Here is a 13,366-nt window from a genome sequence, read left to right as displayed (position 1 = left end):
CAGTAAAGCTTTTAGTTCTTCTTCCCTGCCTGGTTTGGGATGCCAACACTGTTCAACACACCATCCTTTGAAAGCATTATTCTAACACAGGTATAACCACAACTACGTGGTTATGAAGCCACAATTTACAAAATTTTGTGTATTCACTAAACTATTCAGAAAAGCAGGTTTATTCCACCAGTAATTAGGTGATGTATGGGAAAAATTTAAGTATTCAGTTACCACAAAATACATGACTGATCAGTGCTGCTGATGCCTGTATCTGCAGACTGTAGCTGATACTGCTAATTGTCAAGTGCCAGTTCTGTATTGATACATTTCTTCATAGAATATAAGACCTGTGAGGAGAGGAAAAGGTTGTGAAACTTCTTGGGTTTCTGTGTGGACTCAATTTCTTTCCTCCTGTGCAAGAGAAATAAATGTTAAAGACAGACAATTTAACTCCAGTTCTACTCAAAGCACATTTTCATGAAGACACCAGCATCTATGGCATTTTCTGTCCAAACTGCAATGAAACTAATAAAGACAAATACATGCTCTTCAATAATGGTGGTAGTCTGGAATAACTAATAGTGGTACTCTGAAGATCTTCCCTCCACTCCATCCCTTTGCTTTGGCATTTTCCTTTGTGAGCTCTTACAAAGCATTATCTGCTGTGTGCTTCCATTTGCTGGAAGTCTAGTGCTAAAAACAGTCCTTTAGATTTTGTGTCGTGTGTGCCTCATGCAGTTATGCCTCAGAGACCAGGAATGCAAAGTGTCTTTCAAAATAGGTATCTCTCTATTTTTATATGCTCCACACATAAACGTGAATACTCGCCGGTGCTGAGGCCAAGGAGCAACATCCTTGAAATTCTTGTTGCCTGAGATAAGAGATTTTAGATGTGATAGACTAGGAGTAACCAGATACACCAGCAGGCAGCTGTTTGACATCCCAGGGGAAGGGTTGGTTGCTGTCCTTGTAATGTGAAACATTTGACTCTAAATGTGCAGCAGCCAAAGATGAAAAAAACAAGGCAGTGTCTCCCACGTGGCTGTGTGGCTAAGCCTGTAGAATTGTACAAAGTCTCGTCAAAGTCAGACATGTATTTTTAATCATATCTTTGAATTAAGCTCGTTTCTTCCCACTCCCTTGTTTTTACTCTAAATCTCTTTTTTTTTCCCCACTTTCTGTTCATTATTGAAGAAAGCATGCCAGCTGCAAAGGGTGCACTACCAGCTTCTGTTGGAGGATGGAAGAATGGGATTTCAGAATAGGAAAAGGGGCAGGAAATAGTCTTCAGGGTGGGATATGAAGCAGGATGATAAAAGTGATGAACCCCTGGGGCAGATATCTCCCTAGGGAGGTTGAGGTGAGGTGTCTGGAGCTGGAATTGGTGGTTTGAAAAGAAATGCATGGCAGGGTTACAAGAGTAAGGAAGGAATGGAGCGGCAGGGCCAAATGGGGAGTCAGAATGAGCAAACCTTTGGCGGGACTCTAGATGTATAACTAAGAGATGGATGGAGCATTTGGGAACAGAACTAGTATTTATCCATGAGGACACTCCAAAGACAAAGAAATTACTTGTTTTCTTTTAGCTTGCCCAGTAGCTTTTTGTGTAGTGCTGTGCTTCTAAAACCAGTTCTGAGGGAGATGATGACGAGGTTACAAAAGGAGGGCAGTAAAAAGAGACAGAAAGAGACAAACAAAAGTTTGTACCTTGGCATATTCCATACAGACACGGTACAGCACTCTGGGGTGGTCTGACTGCACTGAGGTCCTCCTGCCTAAAGGTGGAGAGGAAAAAAAAGTAACTTGATTTTTATTTCCATGAGTCTCTGTGTTGCTTGAATTGAGATGATCTGCCCAAAAGCACGCATTTCACGTTAACAAACATGCTGCTTGCTTCCCCTGTCTCCATGTTAAAATACCAAATTCCCTTTGGCAAAGGGCAGGATTGTGCAGGACACTCTTGGAGCAATGCTGGAGAGTCCATTTGGGCAACTGTTTCAGATGGGATTGTGCTTTTCGAGCATGAATGTAATTTGTGATCCATGAGTGTTCTAAAATCTAAACTGTGACCTGTGGAAAGCTGAAAAAAACCTGGGAACATTCAATTTGGGAGAGCAGCAGGGCTAAGATGAGAAGCTACTGGAATATATTAAATATGACTGTAAATCAAGAAAGCTGTAATTTTTTTTTTCAGCTGCAGTAAGAAATTGTTGCTAAATCTGTACATAGCCGTATTTTTCACATTTCACAGAATTTGCAGTAAGTGGCTCTCTGGTACACAAACAGAAAGGAGGCAGAATACACAAAAAACCCCAATTTCCTAAGTCTAGTTGGTGTGTTGCCTATGTCGCCTTCAAAACCTGTGGCAAATGGTCATTCCATTTTTGGCAAACACTCTGTTTGCCCTGCACAAGGGTGATTTTGCTCCCAGGCAGGGGCAGCAGGATGGAGAGCTGAAATTAACCCTTTGTTGTGGCCACCTGTGGGAGAGGCTTGTAAATTCATCCACTGCTCTTGGCAGGAGGGAGCCTTGTGATCCCAGTTTAGAATTCCCTTTGCTCCAGGGTTGTTTGGAAATGACCTGTTGCTTTCCAGGTGGATCAGAATGTCACTTGTGAGTCCTGCCCTGCTTAAAGGCAAGGGTAGCTGGGAGCTAAGAGCGCAGGTGAGGAGAACAGGGAGGATCCCTGATGAAAAGGGGCAAGGCAGAAGCCAGTTTTTTGGGAAGAGTCATGTTATTTAAGCCTTCTGGTGCAAAATGAGGCTGGGAAGTGAAGCCATGCATTTGATTCACATGATCAGGTCTGTCAGGTGGCAGACACAAACAGGAGTTTTTAGAGAAAACACCCTGTTGGAAGGGAGGGTGGCAAAAAAATAGGTTTGCCTAGTGGGGCTGCATCTGGTACAGAATTCTGCCATTTTTATATTTTATTTTGAAAGTGAAGCCACTGATGCTGCAATTTTGTTTCCTTGCTGAGCAGCTGAAGGTTGTGGTGTCTTTAGAGCGCTGTGTTAATCCCTAATAAGCCTTATCATGCCCTAATAATACCCTCTGAATGCCTCAGATGTAAGTGATTAGGCCCGTGCTTACACAAATAGGTGTCTCAGTGGTAAGATGTTATTTGCATGATTGTGGTTTGTAGGTGGAGAAGCTGCAATCCTGTCATCAAATTACTCATTCCAGCTGAAAAAAAACATTCCCTCTGTGTGGCTGTCACATCATCATCATCATCATAGCTTGCATGGAACAAGGGACTGGATTTTTGCCCCTTTTCTCCCTGGGGGTTTTGCTTTAAGGTGAGTGTGCTGGGACAGAGATGATTTTTCTCACTGTAAGAAAACACCAGTAGGAGGATGTAGTTTGGATTTGTGCTGTAAACAGTGTTTGATAACACAGGGATGTTTTAGTTATTGCTGAGCAGTGTTTGCACAACAAGGCCTTTCTCTGCTCCTCTCACCACCCTGGCTGAGGGTGCTCAAGGATTTGGGAGGGAACACAGCCAGGACAGCTGATCCCAACTGACTCAAGGAATATTCCAGAGCCTGTGATATCCTGGCCAGTGTAGGAAGTGATGGGAATACAAAGGAAGGGCAAGGGACAAACACATTCAAGGGGTCATCGTTATTCAGGTGGAAATACAGGTTGCTAAGTTTTAATCCTGCTTTCCCTTCACTTCTGACCCCAGCCACAGTGTTGGTTGTCCTCCTGTTTAACACTCAGATTTTGTAATCAGGAATTGAGGTGCACTGGGGAGGTGGAGAATGAGCAGCTCAGTTGTCAAATTAAATTAGCATTTAGACAAGTGTAGGCAGAGGTCACACAGAGCTGACCAGGCTGGCTGGCAAGGTAACTGGGAAAAAGTGTGGGGGGGAAAGTGATTCATTCTGCATTTGGGGAAAGAGAAGGGGAAATGCCACTCTGGGGAGTTGTGTAGTGCTGAAATCCCAGGTTTGAGAGTCCTAACAATGCACCAGTGAGGTGTCTGGAGAAGGGAGATACCTGAGGAAACCCTGAGGGTTTTATAGATATACCAAAATATACGTAGCTGGCAATATTTAGGGTTGGGAAATTCAGGAATTTCAACTCAAATCTGTGTCACTTCTCTCCTGCAGACTTTGAGTGTGCCAGAATCTCGATGGAGGACTGCAATCCCAAATCTGAATATGTAAATCTGAGGGCAAATAACACCTCAGAGAGCTGGGTATTGGGGTGGGAAAGGCAGTCATGTGAGTTTGGTCCTGTGCTTGCTCACTAGTCTGCTCATCAGATATGAGCAGTTCAAACAGTGTTAAGGACTAGTAATTTCACTTTGAAAAAAATCATGATTGTGAAGGGGGCAGGATGAAGGTTTTAGAAAGACTTCCCATTCTGGTGTTTTGTAGAACTAAACATATCCTTATTTGCAACCTCTGTTCTAAGATTTTCTGATCTATTCTTTCTAAGTTTGCAGGTTTAAATGAGCTGGGAAGAAACTTTCCATGTTTTGTGACTTTATTTTGTTTGGGGGGGATTTGGGGCTTTTTTGGGAGAATTTTTTATTGTTTGGGTATTTTTTGTTTGTGGGGTAGCTTTTTTTTTTTGTTTTTCTGGGGGAGGGTTTGATTGTTTGTTTTTAATGTTTACGGTGATAACTGATTTTACTGTTTTGGCAAGGAAAATACATTACCTTTTCAAATTTAAATTTCCTTTTGCTGAGCAGAGGCACTAGGTATCTAGATGTTATTTGATATATTTTCTATTTTTCTCCACATATGTGCATGGGGCCAGGAGGAATAAAAATTATGAGGGTAGATTTTTAATTTTTTTTTATTTTTTTCCCTCTTTGGTTTCCAGTGCTAAGTACCCAGGCAGAGTTTCTGTGAAGCTGAAAGTCTTGGCTGTATCCCTTGTGCCCATGCCAACAAATCTGAAAGCTTGAATGTAGCAAGTTAATGCTTCTGGTCTTGTGCACAAACATTCATCTGGCCTGTTCTGAATATCCTGGTTTTGCTGTTCATGTACAGGACAGCTGTTTATTGTGGGCATGGAAAGCTGGTGGTTCTTGACCCCTGTGACAGCTTAGAGCATGTGGAATCTGTAGGCTTGGAGTTTGGACCACTGGAAAGGAAGGGAGCAGAGAGACTTTGGTTAAAAAGGCAGGTTTTGAGCCACTTGGAGACAAACCAGAGGCAGCTAAAACTCTGTTGTGCTCCTTCAATACCTTCCATTTACAAGTTTGTAAAGCTTGAGCTCTCCCTCAGTGCCATTGTTACTAATTCCATTTTTTCCTCACTTTTTGATTTTTTTTTATTTTTTTTTGAGATGTCCCAATTCTGTTTGTCCCACCTCGTGGTCCTGCCTGCAGGCCCTGTGCAGATCACAGGGTATGAATCAGCAAGAGGTGGCACATTAAACTCTGGAAACAGGCCCTCAGGAACTGGAGCATCGTGTCCTCTGCTGTCAGCAAGTGCCTGTGAAGGTTCCTAACAGAGTTTGTGTCATCTTGTCCCTTTTGTGCTTGAAGGACAATGTTCTGTAAGAGTTATTAGCTGTGGCTTTAGATGGAGTGGAAAGGTTGTGTGGCTTTGACCATCATCTGTGAACCACAAAGAGGTGGAATCTGATGGGCTTTTCATATGGGCAGCCTTGACTTCATGCTCAGCTTGGCAGGGGGGGATGTGCTGTTCACACAGAGTTTTTTCAGGTTTCAGTGGTGTCTAAGCTTTCCTGAGTAACAGAGGACATCATTATTTATATCATGAAATAAGATTGGAGGCACATATTGGAGCAGGTTTTACTGTCTCCATCTTTGGAGGTTTCCAAGTCCAGCCTGGTTGAAGCCCTGAGTGTTCTGATATAATCCTGTAGCTCACCCAGAATGACTGAAGATCTCCAGAGGTCTCTGGCTGATCCAGGCTCTCAAAATTAATTATTTTTGTCATGCAGCTTTACCATTCCAGTGGGGATTTATGTTCTGTGAAAGCTTAGCATCAATTTCCATATCCTGCCCTTCCTTTTGTTTTTTTTTTTCCTCTTTTTGAAGTGTAGAAGCTGCCCAAACACCATTTGAATACTGAATTCTGCCACCTTCTCTTCATATTTTAAGCAGACCCATAGAAATTAACAAAGCAAGCTTGTCTGACATTGTTAGTTCTTTAAAAATCCATCAGACAAATTAAATTAGGCCTACATTATTTTTTTTCCTTAGGTTCTGATAGGAAAATGAAAGAATTTGCAGAATCAGGAAGAGTTAGCTGACTTATCCAATGATAAATAGGAAAGAAGGGTTTTCTGAGCTGGCATATAAAATAAATGCTCTGGATTATTTACTGTGAAAATTTCTGACGTCCTTTATTGTTGTGGAAGCAGCTGCCCATTTGTTTATTTCAAAAACATTGCTTTCACAGTGGGCTAACTTCCTCCCCTCACCCCTCCAGCTAAAACCATCTATTAGTGTTTCTGAAAAATTTTCAAGAGGCAAAAGTCCTCCCCCCTAAAAAAAATACCCTAATTGCATGGTTTTGGGTTTGGGGTTTTTTTTTCCCTCTTTTTCTTTACTTTAACATTATCCAGATGAATAAGAACATGGGTTTTTAAAAGTGTAAACTGAATAGAAAATGTGACTGGAAAGCCATTATTTTTCTCATATCAACCATATAGCTCAGGGATCCTGTTCAATCTTCCAGGGTTGGGAAGAAGTGAGTAGAATAAATCATAAAAACCAAACAGATTTCAGTGACCTGGACTCCCAGGCTTGCCTTGAAGAGAAAACCAGCAGAGCCCCTTGGGTGAGTTGTTAGAGAAATCTCACAGTGAGCTCCCTGCAGGCTGTGACAGGGAGCACCTGAAAAACCACGTGCTGAAATCATCCTGCTGGGAGAAGCAGGGAAATCTCTTTTTTCAGAGTGTGTTGGATGTGGAACAAAGCAGATGCACAAGCTTTCTCCTCCTTGTCTTCTGCTTGGGGTTGGTTGCGTGCTACCTGCTATTTCCTTTCACTCTGGAACAGCTGTGATGGATCAGCAGGATGGGTTCATCTACTTTGCTGGGATAAATTTGTTGGGGCACCCAAGTTCAGCTATTAACATGGGTGATTAAGAGGGAAGTTGCACCCTGGCATTTCTAAACAAGAGCTGATTTTCTTGGTTATGAAGTTTTATCTTTGGGTGGAAGTTAGCAAGAGGTGGAAATCTCTCCTACTACTTTTAACAGCTGGTACTGAAGATTTAGCAACAAAATTAGTTTTTCACCAGTAACAAATGTGCACTGACTATTTCTGTCACATCTTCTCAGGCTTTTATGCTTTAGAACTTGCACATTCCAGCTGTCTGAAATGAAAAACGAGGCTCCCCTTATCCTCAGCCAGTCTGTCACACCACAAGGTGTAAAGCAGTCGTGTTTATCAAGACTTTTAGGAGCCAGAAGGTCAAAGCTGCCTTTCATCCATGAGAATGATGCATTTAGCTTCTTGGGACATGCTTGCTAAAATATCCCCCTGACCCTTCAAGGCAGAGCTGCTTTGGTCTCCACGCCACTAAAGCACTTTGTTCATTGATAAATGACAACAAGGAATGTCCACGTGGAAGCTTCTCTGAGGATTTGCCACCTTGCAGTGCCTGAGCAATTAAGAGCAGGGGTGGGAATTCCCATTCTGGGGTGGCAGGGCAGGCCACAGCACCACATGAGGTACCCATAACTCTGACCTCAAAGGACACCCTCACCACCAGCCCTGAAGCGAGCAATTATTCCTTTTTAGCTGAGAGGAAACTGAGGGGGGGGAAAGGAGCGTGTGCCCCTCAGTCCTGTCTCCCTTCTAATGGGAGACAGGGCTGTCTCAAGCCTGCACAGCCCTGAGCTCATTTCAGAGTGCTAAAAGGGTCTCGACAAACCAGTGAGAGTGAGCAGCGCTGGATATGGAAAGAAATATTCTGGCCAAGAGGGCACTTTGCTCCGCTCCCGAATGGAGGCCTGCATTTCAAGTGCCTGCTTGCCCACTGTCTGCCCAAAGCTGAGCCTGAGACGCCTGAAAATAACCTGAGAGGCTGAAAATTAACTTGCTTGCTTTTTAGACTTTTGTACAACATAATGCAGCGGCTTGTTTCCATGGTGCCTGTTTTCTCTACCGCTCTCCGATTGTATGGGCAAATTAAAAACCTTGGCTCTGCTTTCTTTTCTTCCATCCTGGACCCAGTGTTGAAGATCACCTTTGAAGCAATCACTCTGATAATAAATGGAGTCTCCATGGTGACTTGCAGGTATAAGTGATGTCATGAGGCAAAGAAGGATGTTTTTCTCAAGCTCACTGCTCAAAATAACCCAGGTGCCTCCCAAATCTCCCAAAATCTGTCTCATCACGCTCTAGCCTTGAAAAGGAAAGTGGTGCCTACGTAGAAATGGGGCTATGATTCACATCAGCTGGTCCAAGACAGTGTAAAGGACATTGTTACCTCAGGCCTCCTCTCGTCCCTGCAAGTCTCCTGTGATCACAATGGAAATCTTGTTCCCAGGATGAACAATCTGTTCTTCCAGCTGAAGGAGGAACCATTACCTGCGTGGCACTGGCCAAAGTGGGGCTTTTGGTCACACACCTCAGCCTGAATGTGGGGTTTGAGCAGTTTGTTTCATGCAAAGCTGGAGGGCTTTCAGTGCCCAAAGGACAGCAGAGTCTTCGTGGGGATCTTGGTGAGGGTTTGGTTTCTTCAGGAAGTTTTCAGTTCTCTGCAAAACTTTTTTTTGCTAGATGAAATTTTGAATTTTGGGCAGCTGGGCCATTTGTCATTGGCAAATAGAGATAAAATTGTAGATAGGAATTGGCTTTATGGGGGTTTTGACTGACAGCTCCTGCCAGTAAGTCCCCTGAGTGACAGAAATAATAAAAGCCTGGTTTAGGTGCGGGTTTGTGGCTCTTAGTGTACACTGAGCCCTCACAGAACTTTTCCCTATGTTGAGATGCTTATAAAACTTTTTCTTTCCCCTCCTGTGAATTTTCTTTGATTTCCAACTGCACATGGAGGAGTCTGCAGGACAGCCTGCTTCTCTTCAGCATGATGGATCTGTCTTTGGCTGCTTAACCTCCCAGGGATCCCAAACCTCTGTCCCAGTTAAATCTGCTGAACAGGTTTGGGGAGGTGGCTAAAGAGATCTGAGTGACCACAACACACCTCAGTTTATCATTGCCATTGATACAACTTCTTAGGAAACAAGGTTCTCTTCAAAAACTTGGAGGAAAACCTCAAACCCTTGGAATTAAGCTCTAAATCCCCAGTGGTATCTGTTCCCTGTGCGTTATTTTGGACACCTTCCTCCACACTGAATGCCAGAGCCCATCCAAGATTTAGAATAGCCATTACTGAACTGTTCTTTTATTTGCTGATGGATATCTCAGCTGCTGTAGTTTTCCCAAGTGCCTTTCCAAACAGGCCTTTCCTAAGAGGATCCTGATTATTTTTAAAGTTTTAAAGACACAGTGGCCCTCATGCCAAAGCAGGGAGTAATCTGTACTGAATAATTGCATTTCAGATTTTTAAAATTTGTAAATTTTTTTTTTTTTTTAAAAAATCCAGGTTTCCCTAAAGAGGGCTTAAAGGAAGGGCTGGAAAAGGGATTTTCCTCAAGGGCATGGAGGGACAGGATAAGGAGGAATGGGTTTAAGGTGAAGCAGGGCAGGTTCAGGAGGAACTGAAACAAAGACAATGAGCCTTGCACTTCTCTTGGACACCTCTTTCCAAAGCCAGTGCCCTGTAAGGAAGCCTGAGAGTAAATAAGACTCAATCACTGTTCAGAGTGCTGAGGGCTGACAAAAGGAGACAATAATTTTCCTTTGGCTGTAGAAAAACAAATGATATTGAGAGGGCCAGAGCATCTGCCGATGTAAATTACCAGAGTTTTACTGGTCATGGGGTTCATGTCCCATTAACCCAGCTGGGAATGTGTCCCTGGGAGATAGTTTAATGATTTACACCATCAACATGGAGGCAGATGAAAAAGCAACATTAAAAAAGCAATATGCTTAGGTCAATGTGTGGGCCATTGAAGGCCTACATTAAAAAAAAAAGAAAAAAAAAATAATTAGGAGAAGCTTTTACTTTGTTGCTAGCTTGGAAATGGGTTTTTCTAGCCGTGTGATCTTATGGTCAGGTGGCCTTTTTAAACCTGGGGCTTTTTTGTTTGTAATTACTGGCTTTACAGATGAAATAAAGTTAAAAATAGCACGAACTAGTGCCCTGCTCCTGCAAATGCTCAAGTGTCCTTATGAGTAGGGCCTTGGAGTTCAAAGGGGTCTAAGGTCCTTACGTAAGCAATGTGAAATGCAGAATTTATGTGTTTCAATTCTCTCTTTTCCTGAATTGTTTCCTCCTGCTGCAACTTGGGGTGCTTCGTTTTGAAAACCAGACCAAGGACATCTGGAAATTCCTAGGCTAATCTAATTAACTGCTAATAAACAGCTTTTTTTTTTTTTTTTTTTTTTTTTTTCTCCCCGTCCCCCACCTTCCCATTCTCCTCCCTCCTTCCGTCCATACAGTAGATTTCTTTGCTTTTTTTAAAAAAATTAAATAAATAAATAAAAAATATTCATTTAATTTTATTTTTCTGTTTGTGAAAGGCTGACATGAACTTCTGGCCAGGTGACAGGTATCAAGTCACAGATGTGACAGGCGTGGTTTTGCTCATCCTCTCGTAGGTGTGTCACCCAAAACGTGGGGGTAAGTGAAACTCCCTAACGCTATTTTTTGGGAGCTGGCATTCCCCTATCCCAGCCTGGGGAGCATGAGGGAATAGCTCCACCTAGGTGCACACAGCTTCCCAAACTTCCCGCTTTCTTACCAACTTCGGGCAAACAAATTACCATTCACTGGTTCTAAATGACATTTTTCTCCTCATTAATTAGTGTTCTCTCTTCTGCTGGTTATTGTTTTCTCGTTTCTCATGCTAACTTGTCCACATTTTTCTGTCTTTTCATTATCTGTCTTTCACAGGCAGGGAGTTTCCAGCATATGTTGAATTGCCTTTGATAGTCTTTTCTTTATTTTCTGGTCACTCCAGCATGTCCTTTGAGGGCTATAAATTCTGGATTCCAGGTGTCCAGGGTTTAGCTCCCCCAGGCCTTCTTCACTGAAGCCTATCAGGGTTAGTTTAGTAAAACTTAAAAAGTTTTGGTGGTCTCATGAAGTCCCTCTAAAAACAACAATCCGTGAGAAAAAAGCTACGTTCTGCCTAAAGTGGAAGATTCCACTGCTTAGCTGCTGGTGGATAAAAACAGGATTAAGTGCAACAATTAATTAAAACTTAATTCAAACTGCTAATGAGAAAAAAAATTAATTAGGGGTGCAATGTCATCCCCAAACAGGTGCAGGGGACATCAGAGGCTGCGAGGGGCAGCGTGTGTCCCCACAGCTGGGGTGGACAGGGGGAAACTCTCTCAGTTTCTCCTCACTGATGCTCCAGCCCAGCTCTGTGGGGCTGAGCTGGGGCAGTGCAGGGACGAGGGGTCAGGGGAATTGTGCCCTGGGCTGGCAGCTGACCAAACCTGTCCGGGCTGGGCTTGTTTGTACAGCTTCAGTCGCTGCTGTGCTCTGTATTCAGAAGACCAACACGGCTCTAGGGGTAGGTTCGTGTGACCCAGCCAAGGCACGTTACAGCTTGGCTGATTCAGCCCAATTAGTCCTGAATATCAAAAAGCAGCAGATTCCAGCAAAGCTGTTGTGAGAGGGGAGTTGCTTCCACTGCTTCCTACTGAAGTTTTGTGTGTGGCTTTGTGTGCTGTGCTGGGGGGGGGGGGGGCAGCGTTCTGCTTTCTGAGCCAGATTAGAAATCCTGTTGTTGCCCCCTCCTTCTGCAGTGGGCCCCTCTTTCTGTCTGCTTCTGACACTTTCCAGGCCTCCCTGCAGGTTTGCATCCATGCCTCCTGCTTCACAGAGGTACACAGCAAACAAGTCCTTCATCTGACTGCCATTTAGCTTAATGAGAATCTTTCCTCTCGCTTCAATGGCAGCTGGAGCACGTCTTTCATCTTTCCTTCTCGGAAACTGGTTGGTCAAGGTCCCTTTTTGTTCTTCTTGTGCTGGCCTTTGTCCCCATCATCTCTGAGCACTTCAGTCAGGCAGTAGATTGCTCTGTCTTGTTCTGGTACTCTTATTCTCTTTTGGGGAATAATAGAGTCTGGAGTGTTCTGCATGTCCCCATCTTTAACTGAGGCTAAGTGGCAAAGATGAAAGGACAGATTTTCAAGATGTGGATGAGAGTCTGCTGCAGTTTTTCAAAGACATTTAGAAGCTTCAGAAACCACCACTTGTTTCCTGTTCCTTTAAGGCCCATAACTGTCCTGAGAAAACCCAGCATTAAATGGGTCAGAAAAGGTCACAGGGGAGATGCAGAGGGGGCTGGAGAAGCTTCCACATCTGCCTCTGAAAGTTCCCTCTTTTAAAACCTGGACACCTCCCAGCCTTGGGCTTCACCCCACAGTGGCTCTAAAGGCAGAGTGCCACCAGGGAAGGATCCTACCTGGAAAAGCCACTCTCCTGAAGCACCTGATGGTGGGAGTGGGCTGATTTCAGCCTTCAAAGGCTTCCCTGCCTTTCCTTAGTCACCATTTTTCACAATCTAAGGGTCCAGGAACTAAGGACTTCTAAACAAAGTAGTATTTCCAAGGCCCAAAACATCACCAGGTGGGCAGTGTGGGACTGGCTTAAGGTTTCAGAGGCAAAGAGCAACTCAGGGACTTGTTCCTTTGATACAGGGATGTGACAGAGGCAGAGAAAACAGAACCAACCAAACCACAACACATCTGCAAACTACTGCCTTGTTGACACAACACAGCTCAATTTCAACCCAGAAAATTGTCTGCTTTTCTGGCTGCTCTGAGGTGATCAGATATGCACACTACGGCAATTAGTTCTGCCAGCAATTATTTCTGCCTCCAAAAAACGCAGTCCTTCATTAAGACCTGGCCCAAGATGTCAGAACCCCACAGTTAACCTGGAATCTTTGAAGTCTTTGGATGTTGAAAGTCTAACAGTAATAATGTGTAAACACACAAATGCTTCCCTAGGATGTCACAACCACATGAAGGGCAGACTGAAGCGTGTTGGTGAGGCTGCAAGAAGCAGCAGGACAAAAGTTTGAAGATTCTGACTGCACATCTTTGTAATAAACATCATTATTTTAATAGAAATGATGTGCCTTTGACTGATTTTTTTTTTTTTCCCCCCAGTTACTCTGGCACACATTCGTGGCACTTGGTAGAGTGACTGAGTCACTCAGATTACAGAGCAGGACTGGTGTTCCCTGGGGTGGGCATGTGACTGGTCATTTAATGATACCCTTTGTATTAAAGTGTTGCTGAATGACTGCTTGAAAGGTTCACAAAATTATATCCCTACCACCTTGGCTGACAGG

General features: G+C 43.6%; 1 long non-coding RNA gene across 1 annotated transcript; it reads left to right on the top strand.

The window, feature by feature from the left end:
* The first annotated feature begins 3,112 nt into the window (after positions 1 to 3,112).
* Positions 3,113 to 13,142, top strand: LOC147648002 (uncharacterized). The gene is made up of 3 exons (XR_015280013.1): positions 3,113 to 3,288; positions 10,575 to 10,674; positions 12,708 to 13,142. It is a non-coding gene; the product is annotated as an uncharacterized LOC147648002 (long non-coding RNA).
* The last annotated feature ends 224 nt before the right edge of the window (positions 13,143 to 13,366 follow it).

The sequence above is a fragment of the Cyanistes caeruleus genome, chromosome Z, assembly GCF_971803275.1.
Source record: "Cyanistes caeruleus chromosome Z, bCyaCae1.hap1.1, whole genome shotgun sequence".
NCBI classification, from domain to species: Eukaryota; Metazoa; Chordata; class Aves; order Passeriformes; family Paridae; genus Cyanistes; species Cyanistes caeruleus.
This window is presented reverse-complemented; position numbering and strand designations above follow the sequence as displayed.